The sequence below is a fragment of the Panthera onca genome, chromosome X, assembly GCF_046562875.1.
Source record: "Panthera onca isolate mPanOnc1 chromosome X, mPanOnc1 haplotype 2, whole genome shotgun sequence".
Lineage (NCBI taxonomy): Eukaryota > Metazoa > Chordata > Mammalia > Carnivora > Felidae > Panthera > Panthera onca.
Genome location: NC_138357.1, coordinates 71145404 through 71164405, shown reverse-complemented (window position 1 = coordinate 71164405; position 19002 = coordinate 71145404). Strand labels below are relative to the sequence as shown.

General features: G+C 37.0%; 1 non-coding gene across 1 annotated transcript; it reads left to right on the top strand.

Annotated features, from left to right (window-relative positions):
- The first annotated feature begins 15580 nt into the window (after positions 1 to 15580).
- On the top strand, positions 15581 to 15744 carry LOC145714794 (U1 spliceosomal RNA). Its single transcript, XR_014137000.1, has one exon. It is a non-coding gene; the product is annotated as a U1 spliceosomal RNA (small nuclear RNA).
- The last annotated feature ends 3258 nt before the right edge of the window (positions 15745 to 19002 follow it).

Sequence of the window (19002 nt, the reverse complement as noted above, 5' to 3'; positions counted from 1 at the left end):
AGTACAGACTACTTCTTGCAACTCCCTTGGTGTATAGTTTCTTTATGGAGAAAAGATCAGGGCTTCCACTGGGACGAGCACCTGTGACTTTGGCAGGGAGCAGACTCTGCAGCATCTATCAGCACAGGGCACATGCTGGGTCTTGCTAGGGAAGGAAGGGCCACCCTGAAAGCCCTGAGACCTCAGGGGGAGGGGCCCTGGAACAAAGAAATCAAATGGTATATTAGAACACATCTATCCAGGGGCGCCTGGGTGGCTCAGTCGGTTGAGCGTCTGACTTCGGCTGGGGTCATGATCTCAAGGTTTGTGGGTTCAAGCCCCATGTCGGGCTCTGTGCTGACAGCTCAGAGCCTGGAGCCTGTTTCGGATTCTGTGTCTCCCTCTCTCTCTGACCCTCCCCTGTTCATGCTCTGTCTCTCTCTGTCTCAAAAATAAATAAACGTTAAAAAAATAATAAAAAAAGAAAGAACACATCTATCCAACACAGAAGACGGTAGTCACAGAGAAATGGAGGCACAAAAAGACATGAGAAATGTATAACACTCGTAGCAAAATAATATCTGCAAATCTACCCATATTATGAATGTATGAATCCCTTTAATCACAAGGTAGAGAGTGTCAATCCCGTAGAAGAAACGGATGGATTCAACTACCTGCTTTTGACAGGTGATATCCTTCCAATAATGGCATAAACCCGCTGAGAGTGAGAGCACAGTGGATGATAGTGTGCCATTGTGGCCATAATAACAAGAGACAAAGTTGACTTTTAAGACAGAGAGTGTTCCTAGAGACAAAAGTGGACATTTCGTAACGACAGAAGGATCCACTGATGTGGGAGACATAACGATTTCAAACTTCTACACACATAGGTACGGAGCCTCAAAATACCTATGACAGAACTTGACAAAGTTTATGGAAGAATTAGACCATGTAACGTTAATATCTGGGGGTTTTAATACTCTGTCTCATCCACTGATAGAAGGACTGGACAGGAAATTCTCAAGGATACAGAAGACCTGAACTGCAGCCTCTGTTACCCTGAACAGCAGCCTCTGTTACCCTGAACTGACATCTATGAAACACTCTGTTCAACAACATTTGAATACACATTCTTTTCAAGTCCACATAATCATTTTCAAAGATAGAACATACCGAGGGCCATGAAACTCATCTCGACAACTTGGAAGGGGTCTAGATTGTGCAAGGATTTAGCCCTCTGGTGGTATAGGTGTGTGAGAGACCATGATACCACCTGAAAAACCCTTCAAGGAAAGTGATGCTCTTAGGAAACAGCCAGCTCTCAGGTGAGCAAGACAATTAGGGGGGAACATCTGGAGATGTTGAGGATATCGGGATTCTTTCTCATCACTCACCTGTCTTCACTCTCACCTGATGACTTTGCTTCCCATTTCCCTGAGAATACAGGGCAACCAGCAAAAAACTTCCCTCCTTTCTCATAAGTGTTTTCCTCCAGTTGGCATCACTCGTATCAACGTACAGTCCTGTCCTCTCTCCCTCCTTAAAAAACCCTCTTCTAATCCCACCTTCCATTCGAGTTACCCCACATCTCTCTGCTCAGCCTTATAGAAAAACTCCTTCTAAAAAGTTGTGTGTACTCACTGTATCAAATTCCTGTCCTCCCATTCACACTTCCTCTCTTTTTCACATTTCACAAAGTGTTATTGAATGCTTATCACGTGCGAGGCACTGTTCCAAGACCTGGAACACTACATACACTACAGTGAATGCGACTAAAGGAACATACATTTCTGTCATAGACCTATCACCAGTATTTTCTAAATCTTCAAATGTCTTCATTCCTTTGTTCTTCAAGTGCACGTTCCCTAACCATGTTCCAGTCTTTATTGGTTATTCAGGGTGCTAGGGTGCTATATTGATCTAGAACATTCCCTTGCTAGGCCCCCAGTTGGGATCTGGTGCCTATTGGGACCCACTTTTTTTTTTTTTTTTTTTTTTTTTTTTTTTTTTTAGTGTACTACAATAATTCTGATGGGACACATCCTCCAGGAACTTCCTGAGAAAAGGCACATGGGAGGTGATTTCTTTTGAGACTTTGCATGAGCAAAGTTTGCTTTTATGTCAGACTTAACTGATACCTCAATGTGTAAATCTGAGGCTGAAATTTCCCACCAAGGATTTTTCAGGCATTGATCCACTGTTTTTTTTTTTTTTAACTTCCAATGTCAATTTGGAGAAGGCTGCCATTATTTTGAATGCTTTATTTGTCCCAAGCCTTTTCAGATATAAATTTGTGTATTCTTCACCACAACAGGATATAAAATAGCTTCATTATACATAAAGTCTCCCTCATTATGCTCTTTTGTATTCACAGTCTCCCCCATCCCGGACCTTTGATAACCAGGGATGTGTTTCCCATTCATATATTTTTACCTTTCCAGAATTGTATACAAACATAATGATACAATATGTAATTGTTTGAGTCTGGCTTCTTTCCTTCAGCATCATGCATCTGTGATTCACCCAAATTGTGCATATATTGATTTTACTTTCCTTTATATTGGCTACGTAGTGTTCCAGTGCATGGATGAAGCAGAGGTTGTTTTTCCATTCATCTCTTGAAGGACATCTTGATTTATTTAAGTTTGGAGTGATCATGTATAAGATTGCTATGTCCATTGTTGCCAATTTTTTTGGTAAATGTAAAATTTCACTTTCTAGGGAAAACACCCAGGAGTGGGATTGCTGGGTGTTATGGTCACTCCATGTTCACCTTTATAACAAACTGGCAAACTGCTTCACTGAGTGGCTGTACCATTTTGCATTCCCTGCATCAATATCTGAGCTTTTCATTAACTTCAACTCCTCACCAGCACTTGGTTTTGTCAGTATGTTTTAATTCAGCTATTCTAATAGGTATGCAGTGGCATCTCATTGTGGTTTTAATTTGCATTTTCCTAATGGCTAATAACATGTTTTCATGTGCTCATCTGCTATTCTTATATCCTCTTTTGAAGTGTCTGTCAAGTGTTTTGCCCATTTCTTAATTAAGCTGTTCATTTTCTTATTGTTGTGTTTTAGGAGTTCTTTGTGTATCTGGATCGTAGTTGGATATGTAATTGACAAATATTTCTAAGTACTCCTTTTTTTTTTTAACTCTCTTTACAGGGTCTTTCTCAGAATAAAAGTTTTTAATTCTGATGAAGTCATTTTAACACTCGTTCCTTAATATTTCTGACATGTTTTTGGTGTTATGTCTCAGAATCATGTATCCCCAGGTCATGAAGAAACTTTCTTATGTTTTCTTTCATAGGTATTATAGCTTTATCTTTTATATTTACATATATGATCTATTTTGAGATAAGTTTTGTATAAGATGTGAGTTAGAGGCACATATTCTTTTTTCTTTGCACATGGATACCTAAAGAGTGCAATGCCACTTTTGAAAAGACTGTGCCTTATCCAGTGAATTTGTTTTGTACATTTGTCCAAATCAGTTGGTAGTATTTGTGCGGGTGCATTTCTGGAGCCTCTATTCTGTTCTATTGATTTATATGTTTATCTCCTCACTAATATCACATTGTCTTAAGTATTGTAGCATTATATTGAGTTTTTAAAAATTTTATTTATTATTTATTTTTTATTAGTTAATATACAATGCAATATTGGTTTCAGAAGTAGAATTCAGTGAATCATTACTTACATACAACACCCACTGCTCATCACAGCAAGTGCCCTCCTTCATACCCATCACCCACCTTGCCCATCTCCTACCCACCTCCCTCCATCAACTCTCAGTTTGTTCTCTATCGTTAAGAGTCTCTTATGGTTTGTTTCCCTTTCTTCTCTTCCCCCCTCTTCCCCTATGTTCATCTGTTTTGTTTTCTAAATTCCATATATGAGTGAAATCGTATATTTGTGTTTCTCTGATTGACTTATTTTGCCGAGCACAATACATTCTAGCTCCATCTACGTCATTGCAAATGGCAAGATTTCATTCTTCTTGATGGCTGAGTAATATTCCATTGCATATATATACCACATCTTCTTTATGCAATCATCAGTTGATGGACATTTGGGCGCTCTCCATTGTTTGGCTATTGATAATGCTGCTATAAACATTGGGGTGCATGTACTCCTTCAATTCTGTGTTTTTGTAACCTTGGGTGAATACCCAATAGTGCAATTGCTGGATCATAGTGTAGTTCTATTTTTAGTTTTTTGAAGAACCTCCACACTGTTGTCCAGAGTGGCTACACCAGTTTGCATTCCCACCAGCAGTGTAAGAGGATTTCCCTTTCTCTGCATCCCCCTCCAACACTTGTTAATTTTAGCAGTTCTGACAGGCATGTGGTGGTATCTCATCGTGGTTTTGATATGTATTTCCCTGATGATGAGTGATGCTGAGCATCTCTTCATGTGTCTGTTAGCCATCTGGATGTCTTCTTCGGAAAAGTGTCTATTGTGTTGAGTTTGGTAAGTTCTTTATAGATTTTGGTTACTAACCCCTGATTAGATATGTCTTTGGCAAATATCTTCTCCTGTTCTTCAGGCTGCCTTTTAGTTTTGTTGATTGTTTCCTTTGCTGTGCAGAAACTTTTTATGTTGAAGAAGTCCTGATAGTTCATGTTTGCTTTCATTTCCCTTGCCCTCAGTGACGTGTCTAATAAGAAGTTGCTCCGGCTGAGGTCAAAGGGGTTGCTGCCTGTGTTCTCCCCTAGGATTATGATGGTTTCCTGTCTTACATTTAGGTCTTTCATTCATTTTGAATTTATTTTTGTGTATCAAGTAAGAAAGTGGTCCAGGTTCATTCTTCTGCATGTCGACGTCTAGTTTTCCCAACACCATTTGTTGAAGAGACCCTCTTTTTTTCCATTGGATATTCTTTCCTGCTTTGTCGAAGATGAGTTGACCATGTAGTTGAGGGTACATTTCTGAGTTTCCTATTCTGTTCTGTTGATCTATGTGTCTGTTTTTGTGCCAGTACCATACTGTCTTGATGACTACAGCTATGTAATATAGCTTGAAATCCAGAATTGTGGTGCCTCCAGTTTTGCTTTTCCTTTTCAGGATTGCTTTGGCTATTCGGGGTCTTTTCTGGTTCCATACAAATTTTAGGATTGTTTGATTTTGATAAGGATTGCATTAAATGTGTGGATTGCTTTGGGTAGTATACACATTTTATCAGTGTAATTCCAATCCATGAGCACGGAATGCTTTTCCATTTCTTTGTGCCTTCTTTAATTTCTTTCATAAGTCTTCTATCGTTTTCAGAGCACAGATCGTTTGCCTCTTAGGTTTATTTCTAGGTATCTTATTGTTTTTGGTGCAATTGTAAGTGGGGTTGATTCCTTGATTTCTTTTTCTGCCACGTAGGATTGTATTAATTTTTAAAAATTTTTAAATGTTTATTTATTTTGGGGAGAGAGAGACATAGCACAAGCAGGGGAGGGGCAGAGAGAGAAGAGACCCAGAATCAGAAACAGGCTCGAAGCTCCCAGCTGTTAGCACAGAGCCCGACGTGGGGCTTGATCTTGGGAATGGCGAGATCATGACCTGAGTTGAAGTTGGATGCTCAGACGACTGAGCCACCCAGGCACCCCACATCATATTAAATTTTAAAGGCAGGTAGAGTCATTCCTCCAACTCTATTCTTTTAAAAATTGTTTTTAGTGATTATAGATACTTTGCTTTTATATATAAATTTTGGAATCACTTTGTCCATATATACAAAAAAACTCTTGCTGGTGTTTTTATTATATTACATGAAACTTAAATAGATTAGTTTTAATAAAACTGATATCTTTACTATGTTGGGTATTCCCATCCATTAGTATGGTTTGTCTCTTCATTTAATTATTTCTTGGGTTTCTTTCACTGGCACTTTGTGGCTTTCAGCATGTAGATCTTGTGTATACTTTGTTAGGTTCATTCCTAAATATTTCATGCTTTGGAAATATTGCAAATTTTATTGGTTTTTAAACTTTTGGTTTCCATTTGTACATTTATTGTATACAGAAATACAATGGATTTTTGTGTATTCATGTTGTAGCCTGTGATCCTACTAACCTCATTTGTTAGTTATAGGAATTTTTTTCTAGATTTCATGGGATTTTCTATAGTGGATAATCATGTTGCCCATGAATATGGGCAGTTTTATTTCTTCCTTTCCCACTGGAATGTCTTTTATTTATTTTTCTGGAATTATTATACTAGCTAGGATTTTCAGTATGATGTGGAATAGGAATGGTAAGTATGGACATCCTTGCCTTGTTTTAGATCTTAAGGGGAAGCCATTCACTTTTTTTACTATCAAGTATGTTAGCTGTAGGTTTTATGTAGATGCCCTTTATTAGGTTGAGGAAGTCCCTTTCTATTCATACTTTGCTGAGTTTTCATCTTGAATAGATGTCAAAAGCTTCTTCTTAATGAATTTTCATGATAATGTGGCTTTTCCTTTATAAGCAATTAATACAATGGCTTTAATCAGTTGTTTTTACAAACATTGAGCCAGCCTTGTATTCCTGGAATAAACACCACTTGTTCGAGATATATTTTTCTTTGTATATATTGGTGGAATCAATTTGCTAATATTTTGTTGAGGATTTTTGTGTCTATGTTCATGAAACTGTTCACCTGAAGTTTCTTGCTTGCTTTCTTTTCTTTTTTCTTTGCCTTTGGTTTTGATTTTAGGGTAATTTATGCTGGCCTCAAGAAAGGTGTTGGAAACTGTTCTCTCCTGCTCTATTTTTGGAAAGAGGTTTTTAAAAATTGATGTTAATTCTTTAAATGTATGGCACAATTCACCAGTGAAACCATCTGGGCCTGTGGTTTTCTTTTTTGGAAGGCATTTCACTACGAATGCAATTTATTTATAGGAGTACCCAAATTACTATTTGATAGTGGATAATTTTGGTAATTTGAGGTTTTCGAGCTATTGGTCTCATTCCTCTAAGTTGTTTAATTTACGTGCATTGGCTTATCCAGCCATAGTATCATTTTTTTCCTATTTGACCAATATCAATATATTTTCTGTATTCCTGAAGTTTGGAAATATTTGATTTGGTGATTTTTTTTATGAGGTGCATTTTGTTGTATATTCAGTATACCTTTTCAGCCTGAAGATGTGTGTCCTTCAATTCCAGGAAATTTTCTACTTAGTCAATCTGAGGTGCTATAACAGAATACCATAGACTGGGTGGCTTATTAATGGCAGAAATGTATTTCTCACAGTTCTGGAGGCTGGAATGTCCAAGATCAAGGTACCAGCATTTTTGGTAACTAGTAAGGGCCCACTTCCTGTTTCACCGTTAAAGTCTTCTGAGGAGGAACCAAGATGGCGGAAGAGCATGGAAGATTTTTGTGTGTCTCACGTCCGTGAAATACAGCCGGACCAACACTAAACCATCCTAAACACCTAGAAAACTGACTGGAGGATTAACACAACAATCTGCACAACCTGAACCACAGAATTCAGCAGGTATGCGGCACGGAGAAGTGAACTTGGGGAGCGAGAAGGCACAGGAAGGGAGGTGTTTTTGCAAGCGGAGGGAGGATGGAGATGGGGGTGGGGTGGGGGGGGAGAATACAGGAAAAGCACCCCTCCCCAAAAGCCGCTGGAGAGAAAGTGGACAATTGGAAACAGCTGCAGGGACTAAACTAAAAAGAGAGAAAGGAGAAAGGAGAAGGTTTAAATTCCATTAAGACTGTAAACAAGGGGAGTGCAGTCTGCAACTCTGCAGCTCAATACCTGTCAGTGCTCTGGTGGGAAGGGCAAATCCCCAGGAAAAGAGTGGGGTTGGGGAGGATCTTGGGCCACTGCTGGAAGGACATTTGGTAGAGACTGTTGAAGCCACCTAGTCCCAGCAGACCTCAGAAAGTGGCCACATTCGCTGGTGCTGGAACAAGGTCGTTAAGCGTTAAGCCTGGTGCCAGATGTGTGTTGTGATCTTCCATAATCCCTGAAACGCTGCTGCTACACTATCTCGCGAACTTTTTCTGGGGCAGGCTGGCACCTGGCCATAGTCTCGGGGCACTAGCAGCAGCAAGGTCCAGCAAGCGTTCCTGGGTGCAGCCGGCATTTGGCCATTGCTCATTCGGCCATTGCTCTGTGAGACCCTCCCGTAGAAGGGTGGAACGGGTCAAAGCCACAGTCCTTCACAAGTAAGGGGTCAGGGAAAACAGCCGCATCTGAGACAAAACTCAGGAGAGAGGTACTGCCAGGGGCCTGGTCATGGAGAGTGAAAAAGCGGGAAGTGGACGAGAGCTGAAGACAGAGGACGGGTGCGCAATTGCTGATCTGAGAGAACAGACGGGGTAGCTGGGTGGCACTATTTTCACCACTCCTGCTCACGTGCATACGCACCTACGAGCACCACAACACTCCACCTCAGTAGGCTAGCAGTGACATCTAGTGGAGAGCGGAGCCATTACACTGAGCCCTGCCCAACTGGGCCAACCTCGCTCTTCAAGAACACGTCTCACCGCTGGCTTACTTTATGGACTATAAAGTGCTACATAGACTGACTTCTAGGGGAAAATGAAGTAATTTCAGTCTTACTTCAGTCTGTTAGCAGGTCTATCAATTTTCTTTATTTCTTTTTCTTTTCTCTTTTACACTTCTTTTTCTTGAATACAGAAAGAGAAAAAATTCATTTTTATTTTCAATTTTTATTAAAAATATTTTTCTTTAATTTTTATTACTATATGTTTTACTTTTGTGTAAATTTTTTCAAATTCTATTTTACTTCCATCATTTTATTTTAGTCTACTTCAGTGTATTCACCTTTTCAAATTTTCAAACGATTTTTTTCTTTTTTCTTTTTCTTTTTTTTCTTTTTCTTTTCTTTTCTTTTTCTTGAATGCAGAAAGAGAAAAACTTCATTTTTACCTTCAATTTCTATTAAAAATATTTTTGTTTAATTTTTTTACCAAATTTTTTGCTTTTATGTAAGTTTTTTCCAATTCTATTTTACTTCCATCATTTTATTTTTGTCTACTACAGTGTGTTCACTTTTTAAAATTTTCAAATGATTTCCTTTTTTTGTTTTTTGTTTTTTCTCTTTTTTATCTTTTTCATTTCTTTTCTTTTTATTGAATATAGAAAAAGAAAAAATTCATTTTTATTTTTAATTTTTCATAAAAATATTTTTCTTTAATTTTTTCTACTATATTCTTTACTTCTGTGTACATTTTTTCAAATTCTGTTTTACCTCCATCATCTCATTTTAGTCTACTTCAGTGTATTCATTTTTTCAAATTCTCAAACGATTTCCTTTTTTTTTCTTTTCCCCCCTTTTTTTCCTCTAATCTGTCAAACCACTTTCAACACCCAGACCAAAACACACCTAGTATCTAGCATAATTTATTCTATTTGTGTGTGTGTTTTTAATTTTAATATTTTTTAATTTTAATATTTTTAATTTTAATTTTTCTACCTCATTAATTCCTTTTCTCCCTTCAAAATGGCAAAACAAAGGAATTCACCCCAAAAGAAAGAGCACAAAGAAACGACAGCCAGGGATTTAACCAACACAGATACAAGCAAGATGTCTGAACCAGAATTTAGAATCACGATAATAAGAATACTAGCTGGAGTCAAAAATAGATTAGAATCCCTTTCTGCAGAGATAAAAGAAGTAAAAACTAGCCAGAATGAAATTAAAAATGCTATAACTGAGCTGCAATCACGGATGGATGCAGCAGCAGCAAGGATGGATGAGGCAGAACAGAGAGTCAGCGATATAAAGGACAAACTTATAGAGAATAATGAAGCAGAAAAAAAGAGGGAGATTAAGGCAAAAGAGCACAAGTTAAGAATTAGAGAAATCAGTGACTCATTAAAAAGGAATAACATCAGAATCATAGGGGTCCCAGAAGGGGAAGAGAGAGAAATAGGTAGAAGGGTTATGTGAGCAAATCATAGAGGAAAACTTTCCTAACTTGGGGAAAGACACAGACATCAAAATCCAGGAAGCACAGAGGACCCCCATTACATTCAACAAAACCCGACCATCAACAAGGCATATCATAGTCAAATTCACAAAATACTCAGGCAAGGAGAGAACCATGAAAGCAGCAAGGGAAAAAAAGTCCCTAACCTACAAGGGAAGACAGATCAGGTTTGCAGCAGACCTATCCACAGAAACCTGGCAAGCCAGAAAGGAGTGTCTGGAGGGGTAGGCAAACTATAGCCCACAGTCTAAATATGGCCTGGTGTCAGTTTTTGTATGGTCTTTCTATTAAGGATGGTGTTTACATTTTTAAATGGTTGGAAAAAATTACAAGAAGAATAGTATTTTGCGAAATATCTGTCTTAGTGTCCATAAATAAAGTGTTATTAAAGCCACCCTTGTTCATTAATATATTGTCTATGGATGTGTTCATGCCACAATCACAGAACGGAGTAGTTGAAACTACATATGGCCTGCAAAGTCTAAATTATTTACTACTGGGCCCTTTACATAAAAAAGATATCTAGCCCTTGCTCTGTAGCCATGCTGTCTGCTAATACTTTTTGTAATTTTTTTTAATGTTTATTCATCTTTTGAGAGGGGGAGAGAGAGAGAGAGAGAGAGAGAGAGAGAGAGAGAGAATCCCAAGCAGGCTCCACGCAGTCAGCACGGAGCACAATGTGGGACTCGAACTCACCAACCATGAGATTATGACCTGAGCTGAAGTCAGATGCTTAACCAAGCCATCCAGGTGCCCCTGTCTGCTAATACTTTTTGTGATGATTTGAAATGTTCTGTGTCTATATGGTACAACTTGATAGCCACTAACCACGTGAGGCTATTGAACACTTGAAATGTAGCTAATGTTACTGAGGAACTGGTGAATTTTAAATTCTATTTTCATTAATTTAAATTTAAGGAGCTACATGTGGCTAGTGGCTACTATATCAGACACTGCAGCTCTAAAATGTTCTATTGTATGAACATGCCATAATTTAATTTGCCCGTTTTACTGTTGATGGGCAATTGGGTTGTTTCCAGTTTGTAAGTATTGTAAATGAGCCTCTTATAACTCTTCTTGCCCATATCTTTGTTTCCCCATATCTGTGACTTTTTGTGCATATGACACTCTGATGTAACTGGAATAGCATGTGAGAATTCCACTACTTCTACATCCTCACCAACTAGGCTGTATCAGTCGGCTTTTTTTTTTTTTTGCTATTCTGGTGAACATAGAGCTGTATCATGTTGGGGTTTACATTTGCATTTTCTGGTTCCGAATGAGGCTGAGAGCTTTTTCATATATTGATGATTTCCATGCCAGGACCTAGAACACTTTGATTCTGTGTACCACCCCTCCTGACTTGCATGCTAGTGTTATGTATTTCAACTTTCTTCATATATTTACACTGCCTAAGACATTAGTAGTAGTAGTCTTTTTTATTTCTCTCCTCCTTATTTACTCTTTTTCATTTTCTTCATTCCTGAATCTGACCTCTTATCTAGGATCATTTTCCTTATGCCTAAAGAAAAACCTTTAGCATTTCCTTTAGTGCTGGTCTACTTATGGTGAATTCTCTCAGGTTTTGCCTGTCTGAATATGTTGACATTCAACTTAATTGTTTAAGGGTGTTCTTTCTGGGTATAGAATTATAGGTTGGCATTTATTGTCTTTCAGCACTTTGACAGTATTATTCCACTCTCTTCTGGATTGTATTTTTTTCTGAGAAGTCAGATATTAGTTTAATTATTTCTGCTTTGAAGTTATACTCTTTTTCTCTGGATTTTTTAAACTAAAAAATTTAACATCTGTTAAAATATACACATCATAAAATTTACTATCTGAACAATTTTTAAGTATACAGTTAAGTAGTGTTAAGCACATTCACATTGTGCAATCAATATCCAGAACTGTTTTTATTTTGAAAACTGAATGTCTGTATGTATTAAACATTTCCCCTCATTCCCTGGCAAACAACCTTCTATTTTCTGTGTCTATGAATTTGGCTATTCTCAGTACCTCATAGTGTAATCATGCAGTAGTTGTCTTGTTTTGACTGGCTTATTTCACTCAACATAATGTCCTCAAGGTTTAACCATGGTGTCACATGTGTCAGAATTCTCTTCCTTTTTAAGGCTGAATAATATTCCACTGTATGGAAATACAGTATTTTTTTATACATTTATCCATCAATGAGTACTTGTGTTGCCTCTAACTTTTGGCAATTGTGATTAATGCTGCTACAAACATAGTTTTATAAATATCTCTTTGAGGGGCACCTGGTGGCTCAGTCAGTTGAGTGTCTGACTTCAACTAGGTCATAATCTCATAGTTCCTGGGTTTGAGCCACACGTCGAGCTTTGTGCTGACAGCTCGGAACCTGGAGCCTGCTCAAATTCTGTGTCTCCCTCTCTCTCTGCCCCTCCCCCTTCACATTCTGTCTCTCTCTCTCTCAAAAAATAAATAAAGTATTAAATAAATAAATAAATAAATAAATATCTCTTTGAGACCCTGCTTTCAATTGTGTTGGGGTTATACCCAGAAGTGGAATTGTTGGATCATATGGTACTTCTATTTTTAATGTTTTGAAAAACTACCATACTGTTTCTCTGTATGTTTTTAGGAATTTCTCTTTTTAATCTTTTTTATTTCTAGCAGTTTCATTATAAAGTGCCTAGATTTGTTTTTCTTTTGATTTATATTGCTTGAACTCTAGGGATTTTTGAACTTATGTTGGATATCTTTTCTCAATTTTAGAAATTTATTTCTATAAACACTGCTTCTACCCCATCATTTCTCCTTTTGGGAATCCAATTACACATATGTTAGACTTTCTCACTGTATCCCTTTGTCTTTTATAATTTCTTCTGTGTCTTCCATATTTATGTCCCTTTGAGTTTCATTCTGGATATTTTTCTATCTTTGAGTTTAATGATTCTTTCCAATGCTGTATAAGATTCTCAAACTTGTCATTTATTTCTTGGATGTATTAATCATACAAAAATATTTTTGCTTTTTGGAAACATGTTTATGATACGGTGTTGAATAAAAAAAATGTGCTTTACAAAACATTTTTTTTAGAGATTAAAAAACCTTATAACACACTGCTAACATCATATTCATGCTGAAACACTAGAAGCTTTCCCCCTAAGATCAAGAACAAGACAAGAATGCCCACTTTAACCACTGCTATTTAACTTCATATTGTAAATTCTAGCCAGAATAATTAGGTGGAAGAATAAATAAAAAATATACAAATTGGAAAAGAAGAAGTACAATTTTCTCTATTCCCAGATGACATGACCCTATGTAAAGAAAATCACAAAGAATCTTTTTAAAGCTGCTAGAGCTAATAAATTCAGGAAAGATACAAGACATAAAATAATAAAAAACCAGTTGTGTTTCTCACTGAAAACTATAGAAAACTTATGAAAGAAATTGAAGAAGACACACAAAAAAATGGAAAAATACTCCATGCACGTGGAGTGGAAGAACAAATATTGTTAAAATGTCAATACTAACCAAAGCAATCTACATATTCGATGCAATCCCTATCAAAATAACACCAGCATTCTTCACAGAGCTAGAACAAACAATCCTAAAATTTGTATGGAACCAGAAAAGACCCAAATAGCCAAAGCAATCTTGAAAAAGAAAACCAAAGCTAGAGGCATTCCAATCTCAGACAGCAAGATATATTACAAAGCTGTAATCATCAAGAAAGTATGGTACTGGCACAAAAACAGACACTTAGATCAATGGAACAGAACAGAAAACCCAGAAATGGACCAAAAAACATATGTCCAACTAATCTTTGAGAAATAAGGAAAGAATATCCAATGGAATAAAGACAGTCTCTTCAGCAAATGGTGCTGGGAAACCTGGACAATGACATGCATAAAAATGAACCTGGTCCACTTTCTTACACCATACACAAACTCAAAGTGGATGAAACACCTAAACGTAAGACAAGAAGCCTTCAAAATCCTAGAGGAGAAAGTAGGCAAAAACCTCTTTGAACTCGGCCACAGCAACTTCTTACTCAACACGTCTCCAGAGGCAAGGGAAAAAAAGCAAAAATGAGCTATTGGGACCTCATCAAAATAAAAAGCTTCTGCACAGCGAAGGAAACAATCAGCAAAACTAAAAGGCAACCAATAGAATGGGAGAAGATATTTACAAATGACATATCAGATAAAGGGTTAGTTTCCAAAATCTACAAAGAATTTATCAAACTCAACACCCAAAAAACAAATAATCCAGTGAAAAAATGGGCAAAAGACATGAATAGACACTTCTCCAAAGAAGACATCCAGATGGCCAACTGACACATGAAACAATGCTCAACATCATTCATCATCAGGGAAAGACAAATCAAAACAACAATGAGATACCACCTCACACCTGTCAGAATGGCTAACATTAACAACTCAGGCAACAACAGATATTGGCAAGGATGTGGAGAAAGAGGATCTCTTTTGCACTGCTGGTGGGAATGCAAACTGGTGCAGCCACTCTAGAAAACAATATGGAGGTTCCTCAAAAAATTAAAAATAGAACTACCCTATGACCCAGTAATTGCACTACTAGGTATTTATCCAGGGGATACAGATGTGCTGCTTTGAAGGGGCACATGCACCCCAATGTTTATAGCAGCACTATTGACACTAGCCAAAGTATGGAAAGAGCCCAGATGTTAATCGATGGGTGAATGGATAAAGAAGACACACACACACACACACACACACACACACACAAAATGGAGTATTACTTGGCAATCAAAAAGAATAAAATCTTGACATTTGCAACTACATGGATGGAACTAGAGGGAATTATGCTAAGTGAAATTAGTCAGTCAGAGAAGGTCAGTCAGTCATATCATGTGACTTCATTCATATGAGGAATTTAAGATACAAAACAGATGAACATAAGGGAAGGGAAGCAAAAATAATATAAAAACAGGTAGGGGGACAAAACAGAAGAGACTCTCAAATATAGAGAACAAACAGAGGGTCGCTGGAGGGGTTGTGGGAGGGGGGAGATGGGCTAAATGGGTAAGGGGCATTAAGGAATCTACTCCTGAAATCATTGTTGCACTATATGCTAACTAACTTGGATATAAATTTAAAAATTAATTGATTTATAAAACAAACAAACAAACAAACAAAAGTTGTGTTTCTATACCAGCAACGAAAAATCCAAAAGAGAAATTAAGAACAATTCCATTTATAATAGCATGCAATAGAATAAAATATCTAGGAACAACTTAACAAAGGAGGTTAAATACTTATACACTGAAAATTATAAAATATTCCTGAAATAAATTAACTATGACCCAAGGAAATGGAAACACATCCCATGTTCATGGATTAGCAGACTTAATATTGTTAAGATGCCAGTCTGCAGATTGAATGCAATCTCTATCAAAATGGATTTAAAAAAATGCTATCAAAAAAATGACTTTTGTAGAAATGTAGAAATGGAAAAGCCAATCCTCAAATTCATATGGAATTGCAAAGGACTCCAAATAACCAAAACAATCTTTAAAAGGAAATAAAGTTGGAGGACTCAGCTTCTCATTCCAAAGTTTATTACAAAGCTATAGTAATTAAAGCAATGTAATCCTGGCATAAAGATAGATATATAGATACTTACCTGGCAGGGGAGATACCAATATCACGAAAGGGGTTTTCCCAGGGCGAGGCTTATCCATTGTACTCTGGATGTGCTGACTCCAGCGATTTCCCCAAATGTGGGAAACTGGACTACATAATTTGTGGTAGTGGGTGACTGCGTTTGCACTTTCCCCTAAAAAAAAAAAAAAAGATAGACATATAGACAAATAGAATTGAGAGTACAGATATAAACTGAAATACCTATGATCAATTGATTTTCAACAAGGGGGTAAAGACTGTTCAATGGGAGAAAGAAGCCTCTTTAACAGATGGCAATGGGAAAACTAGATATTTAGATGCAAAAGAATGAAGATTGATCCCTACCTCATACCATTTACAAAAATTAACTCCAGAGGGATCAAAGACCTAAAGTAAGTGCTAAACTGTAAAACTCTTAGAGGAAAACAGGACAATCAACTTTCATGATATTAGATTTGGCAATGCATTCTTAGATATGGCATCAAAAACTTGGACAACAAAAGGAAAAATAAACTGGACTTGACCAAAATTAAAATTCTTGAGCATCAAAGAACATTATTTTAAAAAGTGAAAAGAAAATCTATAGGTTGGGAGAAAATATTTGCAAATCTTATATCTGATAAGGTTTAATATCCAGAGTATATAAAAAAAACTTTTATAACTTAACAATGAAAAGACAATCCTATTAAAAATGGGCAAAGCATTTGAAAAGACATTTCTCCAAAGGATATATACAAATGGCCAGTAAATACATGAAAAGATGCTCAACATTGTTAATCATTAGGGAAATACAAATAAAAATCACAGTGAGATCCCACTTCACACCTACCAGGATGGCTATCATAGAAAAAACAAACAGAAAATAAGTAAGTGTTGGCAAGGATAGAAGAAATTAGACCCTCATACATTGTTGGTGGGAATGTAAAATGGTGTAACAGATGTGGAAAGCAGTCTAGTTAGTTCCTTAAAAGGTGAATCATAGAGTTTCATAGCAATTCCACTTTTTGGCATATACCCAAAAGAACCGAAAAAAATAGTATCAAACAGGTACTCTTACACCAATGTTCACTGCAGGATTATTCACAATAGACAAAAGGTGGAAACAACTCAGTGTCCATCAACAGGTGAATGGATAAGCACAATGTGATACATAATGCAATGGATTATTACTTAGCCAATAAAAGAAATGGAGTTTTGATACATGCTGCAACATGGATGAACCTTGAAAACATTCTGCTAAGTAAAAGAAGCCAGACACAAGAGGACAAATACTGTATGATTCCACTTATCTGAAATATCTAGAATTGGCAAAGTCATATGGACAAAAAAGTAAATTAGAGGTTACCCGGGGCTTGGGCATGGTGGAAATAGGGAGTTACTGCTTAATGGTTACAGGGTTTTTGTTTTAGGTGATGAAAAAGTTTTGGAAACAGATAGTAGTAATGGTTGCACAATATTGTGGATAATAATGCCAGTGAATTGTACACCTAAAATTGTTAAAATCCTAATTATGCCATACATCTCTTACTACAAAAAATAATTCCAAAAAGTGGTCAATTAACCCAAGAGAAAAAAGAAGTAGAGGCTGGAAAAAACAAAGAAAAGACATAGCAAACTGAAATCAGCTAGCAAGATGATAGATTTTATTTAAATGATATCAATAATTCTGTAAATGTGAAAGATCTATACATACCAGTTAAAAGACAGAGATTGTCGGGCTGGATTAAAAAGCACAACTGGGGGTACCTGGGTGACTCAGTTGGTTAAGTCTGACTTTGGTTCAGGTCATGATCTCACAGTTCGTGGGTTCAAGTCCCGCATCAGGCTCTGTGCTGACAGCTCAGAGCCTGGAGCCTGCTTCAGATTCTGTGTCTCCCTCTCTCTTTGCCTTTCCCCCACTTGCACTCTGTCTCTCTCTCTCTTGAAAATAAATAAAACATTAAAAAAAACACAACCCAACTACATGCTCTCTACAAGAAACCCACTTTAAATGTAAAGAAATAAATTAAAAGTAAAATGGGAGAAAGATATACCATACAGATATTATTATCTAAAGTTGACCTAGCTATGTTAATTTCAGACAAAGCCAAGTTCAGAGCAATGAATATTTTCAGGGATAGAAAGGGACATTGCATAATGATAAAGGTATCAATTTTCAAGAAGATATAACCATCCTAAATATGTATGTACTTAACAAGAGTTTCAAAATTCATGAGGCAAAAACAACTTAAAGGAGAAATAGACGAATCCATAATTATAGTTGAAGATTCCAACATTCCTCTATCAATAATTGATAGAATGAGTAGACAGAAAACCAGTGAAGATATAGATAATATGAAGAACATTATCAACCAACTTGAACCCACTGACACTTATGAAATACTCCACCCAACATAATACAGACCTTAAGTGCACATGGAACAATTACGAAGTTAGACCATATTCGGGGCCATAAGAAACATTTGGCAAATTTGAAATAGAAATCATGCAAATCAGACCATATTGGAATTAAACTAGAAATTATCATTGGGAAGATATCTGGGAAATCCCCAAATTTTTGGAGCTTGAAAAGTATTCTTCTAAATAAGTCAGGGGTCAGAGGAAATTCTCAAGGCAAATTTAATAATATTTTTAATTAAATAAAAATGAAAAGAAAACATATTGAAATTTGTGGGATGTAGCAAAAGTGGTGCTCACCAGGAAATTTATAGCATTAAATATTTATTAGAAAAGAAAATCTCAAATCACTAATTGAGAGCACATGTAGAGGAATTAATATAATGATTGACCATGAAATTTAAGCTGGATAGGGAGGGAAGTGAACACATGAAGGGAAGTGGGAGAGGCAGGTTTAATGAATGGGGCCATAGTACTGTTAGGGTGGAGAAACAATAACATGGGTTAGAAAGGAGGCAGTGTTAGTTGAAAAGTGGGATGTTTGAAGGTGAGAAAAGGGAGGAATAGGGTTTTTTGTTTTGTTTTGTGGTAGTAATTATAAGGTCAGTGGTATGACCATGTGGGTTAGTGGGTTAGTGGGTCAAGTAGGGTGGAGGGCAAGATATTTAGGGGAGAAGAGGTTAAGGAACTGAGAGTCCAGACTATCATTAAGATCATCTATGTGCATACTGCAATGACCCAGAATTATGACAGGAATAATGTTGCAGGGAGTAACAGTGAACTGGGTGCTAAAATCTTCAAGGAAGCAGTGTGAGTCATCCAGGGGTCAGTGGTTGCTCTGAGGACAGACAGTGAGTGATTTAATCTGAGGACCCTCAAAGCTGGGGATTGTTCTTGAGGAGGGAGGGAGGAGAATATCCTGGAAGTGAAAACAAGGAGGATACCTTTGACACTTCCAGGCCTAGTGGTGCTAGAGGTGTGGGAGAGAAGACAGCACCATTTAAAGAGGGTTTCAGGG